This window comes from Equus przewalskii, chromosome 19 (assembly GCF_037783145.1).
Source record: "Equus przewalskii isolate Varuska chromosome 19, EquPr2, whole genome shotgun sequence".
Lineage (NCBI taxonomy): Eukaryota > Metazoa > Chordata > Mammalia > Perissodactyla > Equidae > Equus > Equus przewalskii.
The window spans coordinates 48,423,688-48,441,525 of NC_091849.1; positions in this window are offsets into that span (position 1 = coordinate 48,423,688).

Here is a 17,838-nt window from a genome sequence, read left to right on the forward strand (position 1 = left end):
ATATGTGACACTTAGCATAGTGTTGAAAACCAGGGTGATTTCCTTCCATCTCCCTGTCCTACGATCACTCTCATTTCTAAAGAGCAACAGTGACTTTTTATTCTGTTTTTGATGGAATCACCTTATTATTTTAAGTTGCACGTTGGGAGAAAAAAAATTTAAAGCTCTTCTCCCCAAAAACGGAGTTACACAACCGGACATTAGAAGAAAGAAAACATAAATGACTTAGTTTTAGGCCCAAGTTTTCCACTAAGAGGTTATTATCCATTCCCTGAGCTCTCTCCGCTTTCATTATTGTGACAAGAAGTCTTAGCTTTGTTTGTTCATATGAGAAAAAATAAGTTCTTCTTGGATTACATGCAGGCCCAGCTTCAAGCAGTCACTCAGTCAAAAGGAAATGTTGCCTTTAAGTTTTAGTGTTTTCTAATGTTTGTAAGAAGCCATAATCCACTCCACTAGATGAAAGGAAGTAAATGGAGACATTGTGTGTGTGTGTGTACAAATGTGTGTGTGTGTCCCAAAGCAGCTTCCTTCACCTTCAACATCATCAACTGGGACCAACAAGTTGATACAGATTACTTATGCAAAAATTTTCCAGTCATGCAAAACCATTGAGTTTAATGAGGCCAATTATAAAATGAGCCCATAAAAAATGGGATACCTGATTTTTCAAACAGCTCCTGTGAGAAAATTATACAAAAAAATAAGGAAATAAAAATACCAAAGGTGATTAGATACGAAAAAAATCACTTTCTAATGCTTTTTTCCCCCAAACAGCCACCTGTAGACCTAGTTTAAAGGGCTGATTGCTTTATTTAAAGTCCAGATTTCTGAAGAGAAATTCAGTGGCCAGTGTATAATGTTATTAAACTTTGGAGAGAAAACCTAACTGGGCTTTTCAGAGGGTTAGCTAAATGAATCATTCTCTAATATTTGTGACTTCATGCTTTAATAAATTACCTAAAGAGTTATTCAATAAGTCATTTTTAAAGATAGCAGTAGAAATATATATATATTTAATTATAGGACATTGAAGCAATAAAATCTTGATTCTATATACATGTAAAGAGTGATACAAAATATAAGAAACAATAATTAAGAATAGTTTCTGTTAAATTGAAATGCATCATGTATGTTTATTCAAGTATTGTCAATAAACAAATATTAAAATAAATTGATAGGATGTGGATTTCTCTCAGCTCCTCCAGTCAAGTTCACAAAATATGACTGCACTGTGAGCAATAAACGTTACATGATTTTCCTACAATGATGCTTTCACTTCAATATGAGAAGAAAAACACAAGACTAAATCACAAAAGGCTTGAATGGGTTGCTTATGTGATCAAACACCTTATTGGAATCCCAGTTCTACTATTTTCTAACTATATGACCTTGATAAGTCTAACTTTTGGAGCCTCAGCTTTTCTCTATATTTGTTTTCAACTCCTTCTAAAGATTAAATGGTAGTTATTAATAGAATTATTGATCTAGAAAGGCATTTTGAGATCGTCCAGTCCAATTCTTCATTTTACAGGTGATGATAGGTCTAAGGTCCAGAGATGTAACTGATTTTGCCAAGGTCAATGTGCCATTATCAGCAGCATTATCACTGTGCCTTCTATTCCAGTGCTCTGCCTTCTGATGCTTTAGCACTTAGAACTGTTGGTTCAATTGCTGAAATGTTTATGTTAAAACCTACCCAATATTTCATTTTTCTATATATTTTCCTCCAAAATATTTCCACAAGATGGGCTATTGTGGAACCTAAACTGAGGACCTCAAATATCAGTAAAACTTTAGCTGAACTTAGTTATATTCCTTGGTTATTTCTATCCAATAAAATCTCTCAGAAATAACACTACTGATTTCTGTTTTCCTAAACTGTAACTAGTACTCCTCTCAACTGGAGACTTAAGTACAATTGCATAGGTTTTCACATAACAATTAATGTAAATAAGTTTAAATAAATTTAAAGTTATGGTAATATAATATTCCCTGGGTTATATTTCTAATTTCTAAGATATTGGGCTTCAAAAGCCAATGATATGACAAACGCTATTGAAATAAAAGATATGTGGCTGTTTGGGATTATCTACTCTTTCAAATGATGTTTTTCAAATTAGCCACTATTAAAGCTATTACGAGGAAAAGATAATATAAACACATTCATGTGAAAGTATAAATTACTGTCAGCAGCTTAGTCCTCTCCAAAGATAACCAAATTTTACTAGGCAAAAGCAAGTCTTTAGAAAAAAGAAGAGAACTATAATTATTGAATTCTAGAAAGGAAGGCAATCAAGGCGAGCAGATACATCTTTCAGCCATGCTGCCGAGTGACTGCCTCCTCGATCCATAACCTAAACCAATAGTTCTCCAACTTTAGCATGTATCAGAATCACCTGGAGGGCTTATTAAATCCAGATTGCTGTGTCCCATCTCAAGTTTCTGATTCAACTTTCTAAGGTGATGCTAATACTGTGGGTGAGAAGGTGGGTCACACTTTGAGAAACTCTAACCTAGATTCAAATGATAATACAATAGGTTAGAAGATATTAGCATTACTCTTTTAGGCAACTGTACATCACAGATACAATATAAGAAAGTAGGAATGGGGTGTCTCAGGATCAGATCTATAAGACTTCCATTGTAAGAAGATGGCTGATGGCCATGGAACCTATAAAATATCCAAAATCAAATGGAATGTAGGAGCACAACATTGAGTCAGAGAGCGGCAGGAGATCAGAAGTGAAGACGTACATAAGGAATAGAAAACAAAACAGTTGTTCCAACACTGGGTAAAGCATACACAATTGAGTAAACAGAAATGCCAATGAGACATGTTGAGTAAACAAAAATGCCAATGGGACATGATGCTATGAGCTGAGCTATTAAACCACAAAATGTGAGGAGGCAACATGCCTTCACATAGTGGGGATATAAAACCCCAGTGCAACAGAAGCCACTTACTCTAGAGCCCCATATCTAGAGTCCTTATCTTCTTTCTTGCTTTCTTGACCTAATAACTCCCACTTCACCATCAAGTTCCAAGTTCGCACTTACCACTCTGAACTCTTCTACTTTATCTTATCACCACCCCAAGACCTTGATTATCAACGCTTTCAAACCTCGGCACAGTAAACTCTAAATCAGGCACCCAGAGAGTACAAGTTCTTGCCTAGGGCGTGGATCCTGCTCTCTGCTTGAAAGGGAAGCCAAGCAATAATTCTTGTCAGAGTCTCCAAGGTTACAAGCAGTGAGTAATATTGAGGTGGGATATACACTCAGGAAATTGAATAATCCGTGAGAAATGACCCCCCCATATACACACCCCCCGTCATTATCCAGGGCTCCAGAGAAAGCCATTATGAGCTTTTGGGGGAAGCAAGAAGACAATGCAGAATAAAGTGTTGGTAATGAATTTAGGAGACGGAATTAAGAAGCTTAATTCCAATTAATTAAGAAACCCAAGACTAGCTTATGTGCTGGGAGAGAATTATTAAGTGCTCTGAGCTTATTAGAATACTAGATATTTTCCATACTTTATGTTTACTTCCACAATATTCTTTAAGGATAAATTCTTCTATCACCATTTTACAGATGAAGATACTAAGACCAGCAGGTAACAGCAAGGCTGGGATTAAACAGTATCTAATCTTGTTTCTTTAAAGAATTATTAGGAATATTTAAAATTGAAATCAAGTATATCACTGAAATTTATTATTATTGTTTTTCTGAATGTAGAAATCAGAATATCACAGAAACCCTATTTTCTGGTGCCTTTCTCAATGGTAATAAGTACTTCACAAGCATTACTTTAAGCATTTTTACATACCTTCACAAAAACCTTATGAAGGGCTGTGTTTTGCTATTTTAAAGATCAGGAAACTGAGGCATCAGGCACTCAGGAAAGGTATCCATCTAAGTGGCATGGAAGGTACCCTTATCGAGATCTATGTGACTCCAGAGACCAAGATTTCATCCACTCCACTCTTTGACTTGTCATACAGGTTTCTTTATCTACTTATTGGCATCCATAAAGGTCAGGATCGAGCAAAAATAATTTACTCCAGGAGGACCAACGAATGTATTTTGTGCCAGGACTTGCACTGTAGTGAGCATTCCTATAATGGAACTGTGTATGCTGACGTGCTAAACGGTTCAGTGTCTTTTTTCTACCGAAGAGTTAACATGAAGATTCTTTTCATGGCTTACAAGGCTCTTCATAGTTTTTCATGTGCCAGTCAGCCCACACCCTATTCTGAAAGAATCTGTCCACACACAGGCCCTGCCCCTTGCTACAGCTGATTGGATGAGGAACGTGTATCTGACACAAGCGCAGTCATTCCATAGGCTTTCCAGGGTCCCCTGCATTGGGTTCTGACAAGCTGGACCAACCAATTCCCTTTTTTTAGTTTAAACTGAAAAACAGAGGAAAGATGCAAAATAGCAATAGGACAGAGACAGAACACCTTATATGAAATGGCAGCGCGGCATGTAGTGAAGGTTAGGGCCCTAGAGACAGACTCTAGGGTAAAACTCTGGATGAGGAATTTGTGCATAAACATTGTAAGTATGAAAGATTGACATTTTATGTTCTCCACTGCACGCTTTCAAAGCACTCAAAGATATTCTCCCCGCATTGATTAAGAAAATGAGTTTCAAAGAATGTATCAGAGCTGTTAAACAGCTCTGGTATGTTTTCTCAGCTAGCATCCTTTAAGAATCTCTGTTAAATTAAAAAGAAAATTTAAATAGTAACAAATACATAAAGTTAATAATATTTACATGTAAGTGATGGAAAATTCCTAAAAGAAAAAGGAAGACTTTATGTTTCCAATGTCCCATAAAAATATAAGTAATTTAAAAGTATAGAATAGATTTTAAATTAAATGTGTAAGTGCACTTGCTTTGCCAGTTTCTGATTCTTTATATGGATTCAAGGTCAAAACACATTATACTGATTTCCTCTCCCATGGGGTACAGAGGAAACCCAAGGATTCTGGAGTCAGTTCTGGATGCAAATCATCTGCTCTTACTCATTAGGTAAATGACTGCAGATGAGAAACATCCACTCTGGGCAATATTTTATTTGTCTGTAAAAGATAAGATATCCTAGTTCATACGCACACATTATTATTCACACATTATCGTGTGGGCTAAAGAAATACTATGAATAGTATAATGTTCTTCTTTTAGTAGCCTCACGTTTTATCATATAAAATATTGCTTCAATATATATCACCTAGGGCTTAAAAGTAGTTGTTCTTGTATATAGAGTGTGGCTCTAATTGATTATAAAAAGTAGGTCTGATATATACATAGGATATCAGCTGTCACACCTCTTCCTCCCATATTCAGCAATTTATAAATCTAATGTACGCTTAGAGTGGACATCATTTAATAAACTCTTAGCATTTTCCTAGAGTGGCACAGCCAGGGCTTTCAGAAATCAGCTGTAGAAATTCAGTATATCTCCAGAAATCTAGTCAAAAACTAACAAATTTAAATTTCCTGTTGTCATTCTGGTTCGGTTCCCATAAAATCTGCTGTTTTTTGATGTTCCTAAGACCACTGATCTGACTTCCAGACCTGGGTATTTTCAGACCGTTCTCATGTGTTCCTCACCCTATAAAAAGAACATGAGATAAATGATATTTACACTCCACTTGAAAACTTCACGCATGAGCGTCCAGTCTCATGCTCCCGAAATGCAGCCAGAGGAAGGTGCTTTCAACAACACCGTTAATGCTTCATTACCAAGTCAGATGTGGGTGACGGCAGCATTCTCTTTGACAGTTCAAATGGCACATTTCTGAGAGGGTGTTTAATTCAGGACTACAAGTGGACAGAGCTATCCGGACCTCTTCCGCACCGTTATTATGGGTTTCAATCGTGTTGCTGATATTTTCCCCCTTTTTAATAGGTGAGGCAGCTGACAACTGAATTAGCACACTCTCCTTAGTATGCCAGTGGCTCATGACAATAGCCTAAGGGGGAAGAAATAGATAACTGAGAAGTTTTCTCACTGTTGTGATATATTTTTTCATATGGTTAATAAGGCAATTGAAATGACATTCTGTCACAGTGGTCTAACACTGTGAGCTTGTGGTTTCTCTACGCCACCACTAGGAGGAGATGCATTTTGTTTAATACTTTTTGAAAAGAGAAGAGTAAGAAGAAATAAAAATAAGCTTAAAAATGTGACAGTTTGCAAACTTGAATGTCCCTTAGTGTAATTAGATGTGAGCGGCACCTAATGCTAGAGGGAAGGGGCTCTGTGCCAGGCGGGGCTTGTTCTGGTGATGAAAAGATTAAGTTGGATTAATAAAGAAAATTTAAAAACTTAGAAAAATAGTTCTTTATCAAAAAGCATTCAAAGGTATAAAAGCTAAACATATGTTACCTACTCTCCTTAAACAAAATTTTTTCTCCCTCAATAAGTAGAATTTTGTAGGCAGGACCATTTTAAGATTTTCCTTTGCCTTAATCCCTCTTGAGGTCCACATCAGCTATTAAAATGTATTCACATTGCACATTACATTAACGTGCATGTATGTATGTATAATGGTATGAGTTAAATTGTAGTTGACTAATTGGCGTATTATTACATTTTGAAGACATTTAACTAAATATAAGCTGATTATAATTGTATGATTTCCATTTATATTTTGGAGCCAACATGTTTTTCCTATGTCCCTTGTACTTTCATTGGCTCTTAAAAAACTCATAGGTCCTTTTATATCTTCTAGATAAAACATCTTTGAGAGATGCACTTTTCAGTATGGATCTGTCCAAATGCTAGAAGACGAGAATTCTCAACTGTGGTGGGAAAAGGGCTTACACCTGGTCTTGTGACAGTCTCATGATATGATGTGAATATTCAGACTGTGAAGAGTATATTATCAAATATTAGTATCAAAAATATTAGTTAATAATATGTTCTTCTATATTAAGTATTAATATATGTTAATATATCATCAAATACTATCAAATTAGTTATATCAGTTGAAAATATTTATTGGGGAAGAGTGAGCAAGGGTGAACTAGTTATGTAAGCAATAGCCTGAAAAAATTTACATAAGCAGTTCCCTAAACAAAGAAGGGTTAGGGAAGATTTGTTATCCACATGTATTCAACTGTAGGCTTCTCGGTCCACTCACCACTATCAAGTATCCTGTCTGATGAGTCTCTTTCCAATCTATGAAAATAGATATTTGTCACCTACTGTTAACATGTCACAGGTACTTCACCTTTGAAGTTTAATGTTCTATAAGACAGACATTATTCATCTCCAAAAGGACATATTTTTTTCCCCATTTTGGTGAGAACCTTAAAACTCAGGAAACAGAGATATAGCTCATAACTATATGCAACTTTTTATAGCTTCACAATTTTCAGCTTGTCTCTAAAATGTAGATTTTGTTATCCTCACTCCAAAGGGAGAAAAGTAAACACCATGAAATAGAGTGATTTAGCTAGGGTAACAGAACCAGTTAAATGGCAGAATTATAACTAACATACATTGACATTCCAGCTCCACTTCACTTTCCATTGGCTCATGTCCCTAATGAGGTAAAGAAAGGGATGTTCACTATATTTAAATATGACACATTTTTTCTACTTATTATTATTTGATTTTATTTATTTGTCCACAAATATAGCAGAAGATAAACTTCCTTAGTCATTAAAGTGAACAAGTTTGATTCTTTCTGACTTCTGTGAGTTGTATATCAATGTGGTCTAGAGTAGGCTGACCCTGGTAGTAGCCTGAGGCTTTGAGGGCTGTTTGGATGATAAAGTTCAAGTAATTGTTTATAGATGTCAACATTTTTTGTTTCAAATGAAAATTACTATAGGAAATTGATAAGAAATGATGAAATTTTAAAGTAGTAAATAGTTCATCAATTATGTAACCTCAAATATCTATTACTATCCAATGGAAATAATTGTCATGTGACCTAGTTCCTTGGAATCCCCATGGGTAACACAAAGACTTGTCAGAGTGAGAGGCCAAAAACCCTTACATTGGCTGGGACCTACGGAGGAGTATACAGGTAAGGCAGTAATGCTTTGGAGAAGAAGTCTTAAATATCAAATTCAAGGAGCAGAGCCAGAGAGGGTGCCAAAGGGAGGAGGCAGCAATTTACCACAGTCCTATCCTGATCATCATCAGGTTGGGAGGAAAAGCTTGCATTTGTGTTTCAAGGCCCCAGATTTGACTATCAATTATTTTTCTGACAATCTAGCCAACCAGGGATATTTCTCCTAAGGGCTTTTAGTTGATACTGACTCAAGTCACTCATCTTCTCAGCTACATGGTACGGGGAAAGGGGGATATTCCAGGAATCATGGGCATGATTTCTGAGGGTTTTTCTCATGCCTGTCAAATGGCTTCTGCTGCACTTTATCATAAACCAACTTGAAGAGGAGTTTGTGTGTACAGGAAAACACATCACCTTCTACTTACACTACAGGGCAGATTCCAGAAACACCAACCTTCTTAGGCTTGGAATCGTCTGTCTCAGATGACTCAGGCAGAGCTAGTCTGTGGTAACATGATACTTATCATCATAAAAGTAGGCTTCCGTTTAGATATAATGTTATATCTCTTTAGTACAATAATTTCAGAGTTGATAGTTTGAAAAGTATAGAAACAAAGTCATGTTCTTGAAATAATACTGGACCATATGGTTCAAGTAGAAAATAATACTCACTCCTTTGAGTTGTGCTGGCGTATGTGTAACTTAGGAGGAAGGTGTTTACAGTCTTTACGTTTGATGAATTGAACTAGAATAAAGGATCCATCACCTTGTTGCCACTGTTTGGATCAGAATCTCTTACCCACATTTCAGGACCAGCAAAACGTGAGTAAAGGAGAGCTACCATTAGCTTTCCAAGGCGCGAAGTTTTACAGCACTGGAGGACAGGCCAAGGGCAGGACTGCTTTCTCATATTGGGACGTCTGGGGTTCTACAGGGGAGAGGACTGGAGGCACCAGGTATTGGAAACTTTAAGACAGACTAAAGGAAGTGGAGTGGAAAGTGAACAAAAAGATAAAGTGACATTCAGGTGACGTCACTAATAAAAGCACTGCTCAACCTCCAACAGAGTTCAGGCACAGTTTTGAGAGGTTGGGAAATACCTCGGAGAGTTTCCACTTCCTGATTACCAGGCTCAGGAGCTGTTGACAACCCCACTGTGAACCACTCAGTGAAGTGGATCACAAACAGGCAGACAACTCCTCTAGTACAAGATTCTTAAAGATAATTTTCCATAACTTGTCTCACTCCCAGGACAGCAATGGACACTGGCTGCAGAACGAAATATAGAGCCGTTTACTACGCTTGAGTGTGTCTACTTGTAGATTCTTCTGCCTGGGTAAAGCAGATGTTAGGGCAAGCTTTTTATGTGTTTCTCTTAAGTAATTCAACTTTTGCCAAAGTAGTGTGGACCTGAAATAGCAACTTGGCACATGTTAGGATGAGCACACGTGTGGAGCTTACGAAAGAGAAGGCAGATCTAGGAATCCTAACATCTCTTACTCAAATGTGACAACCCCTTCAGGAGGGAGAAGACTAGATTTTCTAGTTGGAAGTGTGACTTGAGCCTTTTAGTTCACTATCTCATTGCTTCAATTCACTCTTGTGGTATAGAAACACCCAGGAAGCGTTGCTGCTCTTGTAGTTAACACATAGTCTCTGTTTTATGTGAAGTGGTTTTGTAACCACAGGAGCTTGGTATCATGGCACACAAAGCCAAGGGCGAAATAAATGTCATCTGAGCATTAATGCATCTACTAAGACACTATTTTACAAGATATTTTAATACATATTTTTAAATATACAAAGGTTTAACTGACAAATAGAATCTGAGAAGGAGAAGAATATCCAGGGAAATGAATAGACGGAAGTTATAAAAATGTTAATGAAGTTTGCATATATATTTAGCTTTTGTGTAACGAATATTACTAGATTGACTTTAGTTTCTCCTTAGAGTCTGAATGAATCAGAATATTCCATTCCATTCTTTCTCTCATCTTGTCATAGGTTAAGTGGAAACAAAGAAACTCTTAATTATTGCTTTTTGGTACATCGATAAGCTCATCTGTTTTTCTCAAACTCTCTTCCTAACTTTCATGCACCCAGCCCATCCTGGTCCTTATGTGCATATGCCAATACCTAGTACATCAGTAGAATAGTTCCCAACAGACATTTGATTATACCCACCTCTCCCCATGCCAAACACTCTACTGTTATTCTTTTCACCAGTTGGTAAGGTCCAGAGCACTGCCTTTAGTTTGTCTATGCTATATCTAACAATGAAACAAGCCCGGATACTAAAATTGTGAATCTAACCATAAAGGAAGGGGCCACAGAGGAGAAGAGGAGCTCTCAGGAAATTGAAAGCTAGAATGAAGTTTGCTTTGGATAAGAGTATTAGCAAGAGGATTACCTCCCTCTTCTCAGTAGCACATGCACAAAGGGGCATTCTCTGAGACTTGCCCATTTCCCATTTTCTTGAGAAACTCTCAACTGAATGTCACAAAACTTTGTAATGGTCTTACGATCCTGCAGACCTGATTTCTGCAAATTGCCAATCCATTTTCTCCTGAGAAGGATGCCTCCGGAAGTTGTTTTCACTCTTAAATTTTTCTTGAAACAAAAAGAATTAGCTTGCTGCTAAGAACAAAATCGGTAAGTGTTCTACTCTCCTCTGTGCAGTACGTAACCTAAGGAAAGAACAAATTCTTGCCCTCAAGGATCTTACAATCTCTCTTAAAGCACTGAATATGCATTAGCATTTAAATAGTGCAATAATTCTGTGATGCTGTTGGAAATGCTTTACTTGAATGGGCACAGCAGCTACATTTTATTCTAATGAAGACTCATTGGCAATATGGATTAGCATTTGCCAGTGGGAAGTGGCTATTAACCCTGATGGATGTGCATACACCCACATGTAGTGGCCATGTCTCTACACAGAGGACGTTTTCTAAGCTATAACCACAGGGATGGAGGGAGAGAGTGAGGAGAGACCGTCTTCATGCTCTGTTTACTGTTGTTCTGTTTGAAACTAGAGCAGGGTGGAGAGGTGGTTCCAGACCTTAGGTACAGGTGAAGGGTCAAACTTGTCTGATCAGTAACAACTTTTCTTAAATCTCTGCCTTACAAGATCAGAAAAAAGAAAATGGTCCTATTTTTGAATTTTCTAATTATTGAGAGTGAATTATATTCTGCTATTTTTTTTTAATCATCCAGATGCACGAGATAAAAGCAGTAACCTCCATATTGTTTTTTGATAATGATAATAATGCTAGTACTAATAATCATAGCCACCTTTTATAGGGCTGTTAAAAGTGCATTTGGCACTTTTTATATGAGAGTCCATTTAAGTCTCACAACAATTCTAAAGTAAATATTAATATTGTCCACGATTTCACAATGTGCCAGTGGGCCCAGTATTGTTGCTTAGCTTTGCTTCCCCAAACTCAACATTTCTGATTTCTTCATTTTTCTGTCATGTTAACATCAGTCTTAATATCACTAGAATAGACAGTCTCTCCTACACACAAGCAGAGCCACACATCTCTGCATATATATAAGAACCTCACAAATAAAAATGTCAATAAATAAAAGCCCTCACTGCCACAACCTCTCTAAAAACATTTTTATTACACACAAACATTTGAAAATGAAGACTACCAATACTGTACAGATATATCAAACCAGAAATAATAGAAGCTTCCGTTTTCAGAGATGCTGACTCTGAGCCTCATGCCTCTGCAATTTATTCCAGATTTAGAAACAATGACAGCAGTGGAGCAAAGCTTGTCCATTTTGGAATACCATATCATATCGCTAGCCAAACGCTCCAACCCCCTTGACACTACCTTCAGATTCAATGATGGAGTTCTTTTTGTTTGTTGTTTCTCTGCTTGTCTTTCTTATTTTCATTTGCTTAGATGTCTCTAATCCCACTGATCCACGCAGGTGACCAAACTTTCATCCGTAATCTGTAGCATTCAAATTAAAGGAATGGTTTATAGATTCTAGGATTTTCTGAGCACCTCAGATAAATCCTTCCTGGGCCCCTCATGAATGGATAAAACCAGGAGCAGAGGATGAAGTTAAATTGATCCCAATCAATGTATCACAATGTATCAGCTTGCATTCACTGCCAGTCAACAAGCTAATAAAGATCTGTTCCTCCTCATTTTTGAAACAAATGTTGTTTTTACTATGTTTTACTTTGTTTCCTACTGCCAGTTGATCACGACTTGATTTTTTTCTAGCAAGTAAAGATTCATGGGAGTAATTCATCCTTCATTAGGTGATAAACAGCTTTTAGATTTCCACAGAATTCAGTTTCTTGTTGCTCCCTTCAACTGAACACATTTGAAATGCTTACGCTCTGTTACATTAAGAGCAAATATAATCCTTTTTTCATAGCAAAATTCTATATCTCTTTAAAGAAAACAGATAGAATGGAAATAAGTGCACTTTTCCCCGTCACATTAAACAGAAAGGTTAAGCTCCCACTGACAGGAAAGATGTATTTGCAAGTGATTAGTTATATTTCTATCATAGTGCTTGTCTGTGTTCTTCCTTTGATGTTTAAACAAAGCTCTTGAACACGCTGGGTTGTATGCTCTGATGTTGATTTATAGGTAGAACTGAATTCCGAACACTAAGCCAGTAGGTAGGCTTTAATAAAAGGCACAGACTTTCCCCCTGCTGGTTAGTGTGTGACTAAGCGATATTGTTCTAGGGCTCCAATCTGTCAAGACAGGTGTACAATGGGGGAGTCCTTCAGGCACAAAGACTGGAGCTATCCACAGAGGGCCACATCTGCTCTACAGGACTGCTGGTTTTTAAACCCTTAGGAAAAAAATAATAAACTGGATTAAAAAAAAACTATTTTATTCAACAATGATGTCAACACACCTTCATTTAGAAGAGAGGGAAAAGCTGAGGGTAATCAGGCAGTCAGAGGGCAGATTCAGGCCAGGCAGTGCCAGTCCTAAAGCAAGTACATCAGAAGGAATCACAGAGCATCTTCCACAGGCTTATCCGCGCCTAACTGGCTGACATCTCTTGGTGTACTGGAGGGTGGGGATCCAGGCAGCATCATAGGCAGTTCAATGAAGCTATCTGCTTGAGCCACAAAAGGAGGAAAAATTAAAGTAATAGAGATATTTGGTTAAATTAACAGAGGCATCCTCATCTGGCCAAGCCCAGGGAGATGTGAATTACTGTAGTCATAAAATGAGGGCACGTGTAACACCTCAGTCTGCCGATTTGCTAATCTCAATACACATGAAATATACAGGGCCACACCATCATCTGAACAGAAAAAGAGCAACTCACTATTCAGTATTGTCAGAAATGCTTCATTTTCACCTGGATCTTTCTCAATGCATTTTCCAACAAATAAATTTCAGTTTCTATTTTGCATTCAGTCTATTTTAGGACTCTCTAGGTGCGAGCCCAGAAATGTAATGCATGGAAGCTCTTTCAGGCCAGAGAATAGATTTTACAAACAAGCAAACAATCTAATAACAGTAGCATGTATTGCTTTTGTAAAAGGAACAAATGCATACATTGTATAAAATATGTAAAAAATAGAAAATTTACAACACCATCAGCTAAAGTTAGCTACTTTTGCATTTCCTTCCAAATCTTTTTGTATCATTTGCATAGGAATATGTCAACATATAGGTGTGTATATATATATATATATATTTATACATATGTATAAGTATACGTATATATGCATACATACACATATATATAAATATATATTTACAAACACAAGGTATATGTTCTGTTTCGTAATTTTCTTTTCCCACTTACCTTTTATATTGAATATATTCCACGTAAAAAAAGGAAATTACAACTTCATTTTAGTAAAGATTCTCAATAATTGCAAGTTTAGATTTTCCTCCAAATTTTATTATTGCAAACATTCGAAAGATCTTCAAAATAGTAAGTTTAAATATTCGCTTTCTGAATTAATGAACTCATGAAAATGAGCATCCTTTATCACATACTCATTTTTCCCTCTGCCCAATTTTCCCATTGATTGTACTTATATCTTTTTTCTAGATGATGTTCCACTGACAATTGGGAATTATTAACTTAGACTTAAAAATAAAATTGTTTTGTTCTTAATTTGCTCCAAGGAGTTTATATCAAATATCATACTAACTCATAATTTTCGTGTAGATGAACCTCACAAGTGGGAAGAACTGGCATATACCCTTGTCATCACTCAAAGGGGTAAGGAAATACTATAAAAAAATCTAAGGACCACAGGACACCCTAATAAGACCTTTGTGAAAATTGATATTTTATACTCAGATATTTTTAGTTACATCTTTTCAGAATTTTTAGTTCAATGCATATCTAAACCTAGTTGTTAATTCCACAGTTATGAAATAGAAGTGTTTGTTATTTATGCCTACTCTTCCATGTGTCAATATTTATAACCATTTGGCCAAAATTCCATTTGTCACCCACCCACATGTGTTTTGATTCTTTATTAATTAATGCTATTTTCCTCTTAGTTATCTTTTCTTATTTGTAGGCTTTAATGTAGGGGTCAACAAACTATGGCTCACAGAACAAGTCCAACCTATGTCCTGCTTTTGCATGACCCTCAAGCTAAAAATATTTTTCACATTTTTAAAGTGTTATAAAAAGAAGTAAAGAATATGCAACACAGACCACATGTGGCCTACAAATACTAAAATATTTACTTTCTGGCCCTTTACAGAAAAAGAGTGCTGACCCCTGCACTAAGCCCACAACAGTCTAGGCTAACACTAGATTTCTCAGAAACATCTATTCACTGGTATTAATCGTGACGATGATGATGATGTTGGAGTGAGAGGGAGATGGGTGTGGCATTTTGTAGTCAAATAAGTTTAGGAAACACTGAATTAAACAAAGTTAATCCATTTGGTTATTGTGGTATGTCTCCTTATTTTAATATGCTGACATGCATTTTGAATTTCCAAAAGTGAGGAGACCGTGCAGCAAAATGCATTGTTTTTTCAATCTTACTGATAGGGAAATTTCATTTTATAGAGATAGTGTTCTGTGAAAATTTACTTAGACACATTCTTCGAAATTAGGAGGAAATAATATCAAAAGCAAAATAAGGATATGGTAAATTTATTTTTAGCATACTAACAAATTCTCATTATATTCATCCCATTTTTTTCCAGGATTAATTAAGTTAACATCTTTTCAAGGTAACAGCTATATCCACACTTGAGAAATAAAATGTCCAATTCAAAACTTATTCAGATTTTCCAGAGTCATTTTTCTTTTAACCTCAACTTTCTAATATTGGTGATCAAAATTTGAGAGCAGAGTAGGGATAGGAGAGCAGAAATATATTTATGTTGTATTATGAAAATAAGTGTGCGCTCTTTTCATTATGGCAGTTTTTACATACTATGAGATGTAATATTTAATCTCTCTCGTTCTGTCTTCCACTAGCAGATCTGTGAGAGGAAGTACCTGCAACAACATAGAAAATTTAACTGCAAATAAAAGAAAGCATTTCATGGAGCGTCACATTTTCCAGTTCTCAGCTCTCTGCTGTGTGGCTCATCTTGAATGAAAACTTTCTATTTATCAGCTTTGTTTACAAGTTATTGACCTTAAAAGCCTACACCTACTATTGGACTCATTTGCTCTAATCACCACATATTACATTTGTCAATCAAGACGTAAATATCGATACGTGCAGGTTCACTTTTTGTTTCACCCTTGACATAGACAACATCAGAACCTTTTAGATAAACGGTAAAAACTTGTAGATAAAGTGTATGCAAAAACAAACATGAAAAAATTGTTCAATAATTTCCCTTACAGATTTTTAAAAACAGACTCTGCTCATTAACTCTTGAATTGTTAGTATTTAACATTCCTCAAGTCAGGGAGCTGGACTCGAGGATCTCTAGAATTTATCCTGGAACTATGATCATAGGCTGCTCTTGACATCTGTTGCATAGAATCATATACTTTACATTTGACCTAGCCTTCCATATATTCCTCTACATTCACAAATTTCACATACTCTTTAAACCTCCCCAAATCCAAGTCTTCAAAAAACAAGTGAATTCCTATTTTACAGGGTAAGGAGATAGTATTTAACATCTTTTTTATTGCCCAACTATTTTAACCAGCCTTTTCAATCTCACTGTTTTGATGTGGTCTCAGATATCTTCAATCATAGGGCATGCAAATTATTTTGCCCAACTCCCAGTACAACTTGAAAGAGAAAAATGAAAGGTGGGGAAGAAAAGTGAATGATCAAAATTAGATTATCCTTGAGCACATCCACCAATTTAACAATTATATCACTGAAAAATGAAACCAAATTTTTTTCACATCCTTTCTAACATCCCACTCAATGTTACCAAACTCCACTGAGTCATGACTCTTGTGATATTGTGATTTATAACAAAAAATATATATTTGGTCTTCCAGTTTGTGGTACAGAGCTTCAGAAACCCTTGAGATTTCCTTGGTGATGAGAAAGATAAAGGTATGTTTTGTTATGTAAGTGAGGTGATTTTTGGAAAGCATCTAAGGATGAGGGCTGGTTGCCAGTGGAGCCAGCATGTGAACGGAGAGTTGGGGCTTTGGGTCCCATGGCCCAACCTCTGGGGAGTGGGGAAGCACTGAGGATTTAGTTCGATTGCCACTGACCAATGATTTAATCAGTCACGGCTGTGTAATGAAGCCTGCATAGAAATCCTAAAAGAAGGGGGTTTGGAGAGCTTTTGGGTTGATGAACTCAGGGAGGTGCTGGGAGAGTAGCCTGTTCTGAGAGGGCATGGAAGCCCCAGGCCCCTTCCCACATACCTTGCCCTATCCATCTCTTCCATCTTGCTGTTCCTGAGTTATATACCTTTATAATAAACTTGTAATCTAGTGAGTAAACAGGTTTCCTGGGTCCTGTAAGCCACGCTAGCAAAATAACTGGGGTCATTGGAGCCTCTGATTTATAGCTAGTCAGTCAGAAGTACAGGTAACAACCTGGGCTTGCAATTAACCTCTGAAGTGGAGGGAGGTCCTGTGGGACTGAAAGCTTTCCCTGTGGAAGCTGATGCTTCCTCTAGGTAGATAGTGTCAGAATTGAATTGAATTGTAGGACACTCACTCGATGTCCTGAGGTTTGCTTGATGATGTGGGGGGAAACTGCCTTCTGCCTCATGGTAAAATTGGGCACTCAGAACCCAAATAACTCTGTAAAAAGATTAATATATAAAATTATGTAAACCTTGGATTTAATATTCTCCTTAAATAGTGATAGCATCGTGTTTCTGAGGTTCCATCAAAGACCTAAATAAATGATCTCTGGATCTAATATTTTCAGTTTTTAAAAATATTCATCAACTAAAAACTGATTTTGTCACAGGTAATAATTTGGATCCTTCATCTCATTAACTAGGACAGTTTCAACTACAAGAGAGTATAATTATGTCCCCAATAAAGAACTTTTCTTTTAGACTCAAATATCCAACTCAGTCACCTCAAATTCACCATCCTAGGTCCCTGTTTACCAGCTGTGTGATCTTCATAAAGTAACTTATCTCTTGAAATTTCAGTTTCCACATCTGTAAAGTAGGAGAAACAATATTCCTTACCTCATAGATCACTTGGAAGTATTAAATTCGAAAGTTCATGTAAAGCATTTAAAAGACTGTGCCGGACATACTCTTGTCACTTAATATATGTTTTGTGTTGCTGTTATTATCACGTTTCCCCTTAAAACTTGTTCCTTCTTTTAATATTCTTATTCTGGTTAATATCTACACAA